Raw genomic sequence first — 11,116 nt, 5'->3', positions numbered from 1 at the left:
AAAAACATTATATCAGATCTAAACATACCTGAATTGCACAGCGGGTCCCCAAGGTGGATTAGTCTACCATATTTAATTTAAAAATTTAGAAAATTTGAAGTTAGGTATCTGCTGGTGACTGTGAAACCATTTCCGATTTTTAGAAAAATGTGATAGACAGTAATGTGATTGACTCTCAACTGCCCTTAAAAATGGCCTAGGCAGCCATTGATTTGAAGGGTGATCAGGGATACACAGTAAATGATGGCCAGCCAGCGACGCCATGTCACCCGAATGAATTAAAGGAAAAAAATCAGCTCTGTCACCGAAGGACCAGTTTGTGCAATGGAGCTTCTTGGAACTACAACATAATGTTCAGTGTTTCTTTGCCGTTTTTCTTGTCTTACCGGCCTTCGAGAGCCAAAAGTCAAAGTTTTTCCAAACTTTCGATGTCCATACACATTATAATCTCAGGAGTGTAATAAACTCATGCTGATAAAAAGCAGATAAGAAGTAAATGTCAATGAGGTACTGGGACAGCGCAGCGCAGATCAATACCTGCAGTGACAGGAAAACGGGTACATGACACAAATAGCTTCAAGGTTTAATTTTGTAGTTGTAGGTGACATAAAATAGAAATATGGTAGACTAATCCACCTTGGGGACCCGCTGTGCAATTCAGGTATGTTTAGATCTGATCATCTACCTAATGTTTTTGAAATCGTTAAAAAACGTAATGCAAAATGATTTGTCCACCATCAGCGATCAATATGTGGAAGAGAATGCAAATCAAACTTTTTGCAATTCTGCTAAAATGATTGTTTATAGGAAGGAAATAAAACTCAGGTAGGTTACAATTATTTTTAGTCACTGGTTGCACATGAAATGTCACCTACAACTATAAAATTAGCTCTTGAAGCTATTTGTGTCATGTTCCCGTTTTCCTGTCACTGCAGATATTGGATCTGCACTGCAATTTTGCATTGCCTGTCCCGGTACCTTTTTGACATTTCCTGGGGCAGAGATAAATCCTGTTCTCAGTGGCCTCGCCCTCTCCCAGCGGAGAGCAGGTAGCATGGTTCGGAGTGTCCACAATGCATTTTTATTAATTGATGTGACATAGGCGTCGTTGCTGGCTTGCTGCCTATTCTAAGTTAGTAAGTATTCTAAGTTACCCAGTGCAGTTGAGAGTCAACCATATTGCTGTGGGTCTGCTATAACATGTAGGTGAAACCAGGCAAGGACGGCAGATTTCCTTCCCTGAAGGACATTAGTTAACCAAATGGGTTTTTCTGACAGCCGACAATAGCTTCATGATCATCAGTAGATTGTTAATTCCAGATACGTTTATTGAGTAGAAATTCCACCACTTGCCCTGGTGGGTGACAATAAAACCTGTCTGTTTCCTGCCTGCAGTCATGCGTCAAGCAGTTGCAAACCCACAGAATGTTGGTATTCAATAACAAAGCGTGTAACAGCTCAGTGTCACTGAGTTCAAAAAATGCAGAAACGCGAAATTAATTCACAAAGTTTACGTATTTAAAGTCATCCAGATACATAATGTTCTCACCAGAAAAAAGAACGCATCACTGAGAGACTGAACCCCTCTTCATACAGAAGCAGCGCAGTTCTGCAAATGTAACATTTACAGAAATGTTGAAAATAAATTCAAGCCAATTCGCAATTCACCAAAGTAATTAACGTTTACAATAACCCGAAAATATTGCATAGCAGCACCAGCATTGTGAGTGAGTGAAATGTTTTCATTGGATAAATTTAGAAATTTTAGAACTTTATTAAAAAATATTGCGTTGGATTTCAAACACTTTTGCAGTAGATAGTACAAACCGCAGCCACTAGATGTCGCCGAGATTAAACATTGCAGGAACGCTAAATTGTTGAACCAACGTTCAGTTTTTAAAGTAAGCCACACAGTAACCTCAACAGACAAACACAAAATCACAACAACTTGGGATTGAATCCCTCAGCAGCCCCTAAAATCTGAATAAAGGGCATAAACGAAATCGTGATAGAATTCATGACCGTAAATTGTTAAACACAAACGTGAGTCCTCAAGACTGACAGGTGGTAGAATGCGGCACTTTATAGTGAAACATCGCCGCCAGCAGAGGGAAGTGTCGAGCCGAATTCCAGACTCGCAACAGCAAATAGCAACAATATTCATAGACTCACAGAATCATAGAATCCTTAGAGTACAGAAGAAGGATATTCGGCCCATCGTGTACGTACCGGTCATAATCCCATCCAGGCCCTATTCCCATAACCGCACGCATCCATCTCGCTAATGCCCCTGACACTAGGGCAATTTAGCTTGGCCAATGAACTAAATGAAAAAAAATAAGTAAAAGGACAAATGTCGAAACAGAAATAGTAGATTAGCATTGATAGCAAACGTATGTCGTTTCGAAACAGATGTTACGAGTTGCCAAAGCTGGTATTACTGTTGGAATGCTAAAGATATTCACACTCATTGAACTTGGCCCTCCGCATTGTTTGTGTCTTGTAGCGGGTAATATGTGGACTTTATTCACAAAAGCGCCCAGTTCCAATCGTCGAGTTAGAGCGCACTTTCCCACAGTTTTCTTCCATCTATAAGAAAAAGGCAATTAGATTTTCCCCGATGTGCTGACTATTTTGTGAAGTGTATATCCACAGTCATACTTTATTCACTTGAACAATTATTTATTCGTGTCACATGTAGGCTTACATTAACATCTGCAAATTAGCCAGTGCGTAAATCCCCTAGTCGCCAGACTCAGGCGCCTTTTCGGATACACTGAGGGAGAATTTGGCATGGCCAATGTACCGAACCAGCTTGTCTTTCCGACTAGTGGAGGAAACCAGAGCAGCCAGTGGAAGCCCACGGAGACACGGGGGGAACGTGCAGACTTTGAACAGGGAGTGACCCAAGCCGGGAATCGAACTCTGGTCTGTGGCACTGTGAGGCAGCAGTTTTACTGGGAAATAGCTATTTGAATTTTCCGTATTTTGCCTTTCCTTAACTACAGTTCCTCAGGATCCATTCACTGTGTAAAGGGATTGACAGAGTTCGACGACTGGCTATTTCTCTCAGTCAAGATGACAAAGGGATGTGTTTCCCGTCACTTTCCCTCACCGGGAAGGGAAGTCGCGACGATCCTTTAGACAATTCATATGTTCAAATATGGACCACCGGTAAAATGAGTAGCTATGGATAAAGGCTGTACTTACATCAGATCAGTAATATCCGTTTCCGGGAAATGCAAGGGCGGCAAATCTACATGAGCTAGATTTGTGTGGGCGTCACTGACATAAATCAGCCGACATTTCAATGTTCCCTCCCCATTCACTTCCTTCTGCTGTGAACTGTGTGCGGGTTTCTTATTGAGATTTCAAATACAATGATGTTCTGCATTGTGCAATTATATCTATTGCCTCTCATTCTGGTGATGCTAACATGTACGGACAGGAGTTGGACCCAATAACAAAAATTGATTGTTAATTTTATTTTCATGTTTTTTCAATGATTCATCATGTGAATTTTATTCCAGGTCCATGTCTCTCGGACCGTGTGCTTCAATCCCCCGCTTGGAAAAGTGTCCAGAGAGGGGATTCCGTGCAGTTAGATTGTAGTTACGAGGCATCCAGCTCCTATGCCATGAGTTGGTACAAACAGAAACCCGGTGAGGGACTGGAGTGGATTATAAGGGAGACGTCTGGCAGAGGCCGAAGCGGTCGTTTTGAACTGAATCTCGATACCATTGCGAAACGCGGCCAGTTGCTCATTGTAAGCACAGAGAACGCGGATGCTGCAGTTTATTACTGTGCGATTGATCCGCACACTGAGACAAAACACAATAGTCGCTGTACAAAAACCTCGCTCCAAGTTGCAGTTCCGGAACAGCTGCAGCAACCACTCCAATAACGCAAGACAGGCCAGGAGGCACAAACGGAACCTGAACTGTCTGCATCCATAATTCTCATTAGATGGGCGCTTTGACCAGAGACACTGGCGGGCACAACATTCACTATGCTCATTTTCCAAGTGGCTATCAGAGGCTAGGAACCCTGCGATGAGTAACTCACCTAAGTCCCCAAAAGCAAGGGCCAAATTAAGTGTATGACGAAATAGTCCCCACTTGCCTGGATGGGTCCAGCTCCAACAACACTCAAGAAGCTTGACACCAACCAGGACAAACAACCCACTTGATTGGCACCACATCTACAAACATCCAATACCTTCTCTAACGTCGATCAGTAGCAGCAGTTTGTATGTATTATATACAAGATGCACTGCAGCAATTCAACAAACATCCTTAAAACAGCATTTTCCAAATCCATGGTCACTTCCATCTAGAAGCACAAGGGCAGCAGCTAGATGGGAATGCCAACACCTGCAATCTCCCCTCTAAGCCATTCACCATGCTAACTTGGAAATGTATCACTGTTCCTTCGCAGTTGCTGGCTCAAAATCCTAGAATTCCCCCCTTTAACGGTATTGTGGGTCAACCCACAACACATGGACCGCAGCGATTGAGAAGGTAGCTAACCACCACCTTCTCAAGGGCAACTAGAGTTGTGCAAGAAACATTGGCCAGCCAGCGACGCCCATGCCCCACGAATGAATTAAAAATACTGATAGCATCTTCTACCCTATGGGATAGAGAATTCCAAAGATTCACAAAGCTTTCTGTGGAGCAAGTCCTCCTCATTTCAGTTCGAAATGATCAGCTCCTTATCCTGAGATTGTGTCCCCTTGTTTTAAATTCCACGAGAGAGAAAATGACATCTCTGAATGCATCTGATTAAATTCATTAATTGCTGGTTAGGTTTCCATGAGATCACATTCCATTCTGTCAGACTTCAGAGAATTTCTGCGCAGTTTACCCAGCCGCTCATCTTGGGACAATGCCTTCATCACAGGGAATAATCTAGTGAACCTTAGCTATAACCTCCCCAATGGAAGTATATCCTGTCATCAATGTGGAACCCCAAAATTGCACACAGTATTCCAAATGAGGCTTCCGCAATACCCTGAGCAACAGCAGCAAGCCTTCAAAGATGACAAAACTTAAATCTATACTCAAGATTGGAAGGGAAATGTGACTGTGGATAATTGACATTGTACAAATTCCTTTAATCGGTATCTGGGGGAATCTGGAAGATGAGGTCGTGGTATTTCTTTACCGTGTCATCTGTAAACTCCACTTCTTCCCAATACCTTATGTCCCACAGTCCTTGATCCTCCTGTCCAGGTAATGCTCGGGTTCACCCATTCTCTGTGTCACTGGCAGATGAAACTAGAACTCGGTGATACCAGCTAATTGATCCTGGGAGCTGGACGGTCAGAGGCAGCTGGAGCAGAGGCAGCAACAGAAACAGAAAGAAATGCGACATGAAAGTGTTTAAAATGGAATCTGTGTCAATTCCTTTCAGTGACGGATGTCTGCCTTGTGTTGCCGTGACCTTTCACATAAGTTGCAGTGATGAAGCCGCTGAGGCTTGGAAATTGAAAGTTGTACATCAACAACTTTCTAGTTAACAACATCCGTGTTTTATTGGTTAAGAAGTCAATTTTTCTCATGCCAAAGGATGACAATTTGAAACAGAATCCTGTTTCTGGTGTAAAGCAATGTCTGAAATGAAAAATAAAACGCAAAGGTTTCATACTTCATAATTTGAAACCAGTCGCAGTAACTTCCCTGGTGGCCTACTGGCTTGCGGTCAGTACTCTTTATTCCTGCGGCCTGGGATCGATTCTCGGTCAGGGAATTAAAAACTTATTGTTATGCAAAAACTATTATTTAATTAGTTGTCTGTACCAGTAAGGCAGATATACCATTTTGCGTTGAGTTGAAAACGTCATGTTCAGATAATGAAGAACAGTAAAAGGACATTGATAGGTTGCAAAACTCTGACAATAGAGCTGATGATACAAGGTAAAATCTGGCTAATAGTGGAGTAGATTTTTTTTCCCACTTACACAAATAATTTCCAGATTTGGGTTCAAATCTGGTGCTAAATGATTAAAAAAACTTCTCTCTGAATTAAGAATAAAACTGTCCGACTTCCATAGGAGTAGAGGCGCCTTGCATTCAGGAAACAGTGATTAAGGTACTAACAAAGCAACATCGAGAACAATTCATTTTAAGCGGTAACATTCTGGAGAAATGGAGTTCACCCAGAAAAGCTTTAGAACCACGACGCCCAGCGTGGGACTCGAACCCACGACCCTGAAATTAAGAGTCTCATGCTCTACCGACAGAGCCAGCCGGGCACATTGTGCCAATGCTCCTTCAAGTCCTAAAATAGGCGGACAACAAATATGCATTTCCAAATGGCACCTCGTTATTCTGATTTCAAAGTGTAAAAGGCACTCATAAGAACATAAGAACATAAGAAATAGGAGCAGGAGTAGGCCATCTAGCCCTTCGAGCCTGCCCCGCCATTCAATAAGATCATGGCTGATCTGTCGTGGCTCAGTTCCACATTCCCGCCCTCTCCCCATAACCCTTAATCCCCTCTCTTATCAAAAACCCATCAACCCGCGTCTTAAAAATATTTAGCGAGGTAGCCTCCACCACTTCAACGGGCAGAGAATTCAGAGATTCACCACCCTTTGAGTGAAGGAGTTCCTCCTCAACTCCGTTCTAAACCGCTCCCACTTCATCTTGAGGCTGTGCCCCCGAGTCCTACTATCCTTTCTGAGCGGGAAGACTCTCTCCACCTCTATCCTATCCATCCCATTCATCATCTTATACGTCTCAATGAGATCTCCCCTCATTCTTCTGAACTCTAACGAGTACAAGCCTAATTTATTCAGCCTCTCCTCATAGCTCAACCCCCTCAACTCCGGCATCAGCCTAGTAAACCTCCTCTGCACTCCCTCCAAGGCCAAAATATCCTTGCGTAAGTACGGCGCCCAAAACTGCACATTGGCCATGCTCGGAATCGGAATCGCGCCAGGGATTAATTTGTATCTTTTGCTTATAAGCAAGAATGTATCAAAGCGACTTAATTGATGTGTTCAGAATGTTCCATTTTCAGGGAGTAGAATGTCGTGTTACAGATACATTGTGAAGCCACCGCTTCTCCTTCTGTCTGAATTGCTGAGGATACCGGCTGAGTGACAGGAGCCCCATGAGCCACGTCTGGAAAAAGTTTTCTTCTGTCTGGAGGAGGGCGGCTCATAAGAAAAGATTCTCCTCTCCAGGTGCAGTCTAAAATCTGAACAAGGGGCACCAACAAAATCGTGATAGAATTCATGACCGTAAATTGTTAAAAACAAACTTGAGTCCTGAAGACTGACAGGTGGTAGAATGCGGCATTTTATAGTGAAACATCGCCGCCAGCAGAGGGAACTGTCGAGCCGAATTCCAGACTCGCAACAGCAACCAGCAACAATATTCATAGACTCACAGAATCATAGAATCCTTAGAGTACAGAAGAAGGATATTCGGCCCATCGAGTCTGTACCGGTCACAATCCCATCCAGGCCCTATTCCCATAACCGCACGCATCGACCCCGCTAATGCCCCTGACACTAGGGCAATTTAGCATGGCCAATGAACTAAATGAAAAAAAATAATTAAAAGGACAAATGTCGAAACAGAAATAGTATCTTAGCATTGATAGCAAACGTATGTCGTTTCAAAACAGATGTTACGAGTTGTCAAAGCTGGTATTACTGTTGGAATGCTAAAAATATTCACATTCATTGAACTTGGCCCTCCGCATTGTTTGTGTCTTGTAGCGGGTAATATGTGGACTTTATTCACAAAAGCGCCCAGTTCCAAACGTCGAGTTAGAGTGCACTTTCCCACAGTTTTCTTCCATCTTATAAGAAAAAGGCAATTAGATTTTCCCCGATGTGCTGACTATTTTGTGAAGCGTATATCCACAGTCATCCTTTATTCACTTTAATGATTATTTATTAGTGTCACATGTAGGCTGACATTAACATCTGCAAATACGCCAGTGCGTAAATCCGCTAGTCGCCGGACTCCGGCGCCTGTTCGGATACACTGAGGGAGAATTTGGCATGGCCAATGTACTTAACCAGCTTGTCTTTCCGATTGGTGGAGGAAACCAGAGCAGCCAGTGGAAACCCACGGAGACACGGGGAGAACGTGCAGTCTCTGACCAGGCAGTGACCCAAGCCGGGAATCGAACTCTGGTCTGTGGCACTGTGAGGCAGCAGTTTTACTGGGAAATAGCTATTTGAATTTTCCGTATTTTGTCTTTCCTTAACTACAGTTCCTCAGGATCCATTCACTGTGTAAAGGGGTTGACAGAGTTCGACGACTGGCTATTTCTCTCAGTCAAGATGACAAAGGGATGTGGTTCCCGTCACTTTCCCTCACCGGGAAGGGAAGACGCAACTACTCTTTAGACAATTCATATGCTCAAATATGAACCACCGGTAAAATGAGTAGCTATGGATAAAGGCTGTACTTACAGCAGATCAGTAACATCCATTTCCGGGAAATGCAAGGGCGGCAAAACTACATGAGCTAGATTTGTGTGGGCGTCACTGACATAAATCAGCCGACATTTCAATGTTCCCTCCCCATTCACTTCCTTCTGCTGTGAACTGTGTGCGGGTTTCTTACTGAGATTTCAAATACAATGATGTACTGCATTGTGCAATTATATCTATTGCCTCTCATTCTGGTGATGCTAACATGTACGGACAGGAGTTGGACCCAATAACAAAAATTGATTGTTAATTTTATTTTCATGTTTTTTCAATGATTCATCATGTGAATTTTATTCCAGGTCCATGTCTCTCGGACCGTGTGCTTCAATCCCCCGCTTGGAAAAGTGTCCAGAGAGGGTATTCCGTGCAGTTAGATTGTAGTTACGAGGTATCCGACTTTTATGCGATGCATTGGTACAAAGAGAAATCCGGTGAGGGACTGGAGTGGATTATAATGGAGACGTCTGGCAGAGGCCGAAGTGGTCGTTTTGAACTGAATCTTGATACCACTGCGAAACGCGGCCAGTTGCTCATTAAAAACACGGAGAACGCGGATGCTGCAGTTTATTACTGTGCGACTCAGCCTCACACTGAGACAAAACATGACAGTCGCTGTACAAAAACCTCGCTCCAAGTTGCAGTTCCGGAACAGCTGCAGCAACCACTCCAATGACACAAGACAGGCCAGGAGGCACAGACGGAACCTGAAGTGTCTGCATCCATAATTCTCATTAGATAGGCCCTTTGACCAGAGACACTGGCGGGCACAGCATTCACTATGCTCACTTTTCAAGGGGTCTGCCCTAAAGGGTTTCCAAATTCAAGCAAATGCTGTTCCTCTTCACTCGCCCTGAAATGGCCGAACACTTCACTCATTGATATCAATCCGCTGCAGAAAAATAGCCTTCGTCTGTACACACTGCGGAGGGTGTCAGGAGGGTTGACCCTAACAACACATAACAGTGAGAACAGTTTGATCTGAGTTTGAGGTTATATTGTTCTTCTCTTCGTCAGTTGAGGACTCACCTGACGAAGGGGCAGAGCTCTGAAAGCGAATGGCTTTTGCTACCAAATAAACCTGTTGGACTTTAACCCGGTGTTGTGAAACAGAATCCTATTTCGGGTGTGAAACAATGTCTGAAATGAAAAATAAAAGGCAAAGGTTAAATACATCAATTAGATTTTTGAAAGCAGCAACAGTAACTTCCCTAGCGGCCTAATGGTTTGAGTTCAGTGTTTTTATCTCTGCAGCCTGGGATCGATTCCCGGTCAGGGAATTAAAAACTTATTGTTATGCAAAAACTATTATTTAACCAGTTGCCTGCACCAGTAAGGCAGATATACCATTTTGCGTTGAGATGAAAATGTCATGTTCAGATAATTAAGAACAGTAAAAGGACAGTGATAGTTTGCAAAACTCTGACAATAGAGCTGATGATGCAAGGTAAAATCTGGCTAATAGTGGAGTAGATTTTACTTTTTCCACTTACACACATAATTTCCAGATTTAGGTTCAAATCTGGTGCTAAATGATTAAAAAAAAACTTCTCACTGAATTCAGCACAAAACTGTCCGACTTCCAAAGGAGTGGAGGCGCCTTTCATTCAGAAAATAGTGATTAAGGTATTAACAAAGCAACATTGAGAACGACTCATTTTAAGCGGTGACATTCTGGGGAAACAGTGTTCACCCAGTAAACACAGTAAAAAGTCTGACAACACCAGGTTTTAGTCCAACCTATTTATTTGATAATATACTCGCAAGCTTTCGAGGGGTTACCCTCTTCGTCAGGTGAATGGAGAGTTCTGGCCTCAGACAGAGCATATAAAGCACAGACAGTTTAGAGATTACTGATTAAAATCAGTAAAATCTCTAAACTGTCTGTGCTTTATATGCTCTGTCTGAGGCCAGAACTCTCCATTCACCTGACGAAGAGGGTAACCCCTCGAAAGCTTGCGAGTATATTATCAAATAAATAGGTTGGACTAAAACCTGGTGTTGTCAGACTTTTTACTGTGTTTACGCCAGTCCAACGCCGGCATACCCACATCTTCACCCAGTAAAGCAGCAAAGTTTTAAGAAGAACGGCGCTCAGCGTGGGGCTCGAACCCACGACCCTAAGATTAAGAGTCTCATGCTCTACCGACTGAGCTAACCAGGTACATTGCGCTAGTGCTCCTTCGAGTCCTAAAATAGGCGGACAACAAATGTTCGTTTCCAAATGGCATCTCGTTATTCTGATTTCAAAGTGTAAAATGTACTCGGTCGACAAAATCGCCAAGGTTACAATGCATTCCTGTCAATCATCACTAACATCATTCATATCTTCCGCTTCTTTGTCGCAGCTCCTTCTAAGCATAACAAACTCCTCTTACATCTTTCTCCTTAATTATTTTTGTCGGAAACATTTTGACATGACCTTCTGAACTAATGTGAATCAGGTTTGTGTTGGAAAAACGAGCTTCTTCACATCGGTGAGCTGAGTCACTTTGGCACACAGAGAGTGGGAGAGGCCTCAGGAGAAACAAGCCCGCCTCAAAGAGCAAACCAGTTGGAAATTTGGCAGAGGCCGAATCACCACAGATACTAGAACCTGAAATTATAAGATCGTCCAGCCACACTGACTCATTCACATCACCATAACCATTGCCTTGACCT

At 43.1% G+C, this 11,116-nt stretch overlaps 2 non-coding genes across 2 annotated transcripts; both read right to left on the bottom strand.

Moving 5' to 3' along the window:
• Positions 1-6,183: 6,183 nt before the first annotated feature.
• trnak-cuu (transfer RNA lysine (anticodon CUU)) lies at positions 6,184-6,256 on the bottom strand. The gene has a single exon. It is a non-coding gene; the product is annotated as a tRNA-Lys (tRNA).
• Positions 6,257-10,546: 4,290 nt separating this feature from the next.
• On the bottom strand, positions 10,547-10,619 carry trnak-cuu (transfer RNA lysine (anticodon CUU)). Its single transcript has one exon. It is a non-coding gene; the product is annotated as a tRNA-Lys (tRNA).
• Between the last annotated feature and the right edge of the window lie 497 nt (positions 10,620-11,116).

Source organism: Carcharhinus amblyrhynchos, unplaced genomic scaffold (assembly GCF_965287045.1).
Source record: "Carcharhinus amblyrhynchos unplaced genomic scaffold, sCarAmb.v2.hapA scaffold_39, whole genome shotgun sequence".
Classification (NCBI taxonomy): Eukaryota; Metazoa; Chordata; class Chondrichthyes; order Carcharhiniformes; family Carcharhinidae; genus Carcharhinus; species Carcharhinus amblyrhynchos.
Note: the sequence above shows the minus strand (reverse complement) of the source record. Positions and strands in the feature narration are given on the sequence as shown.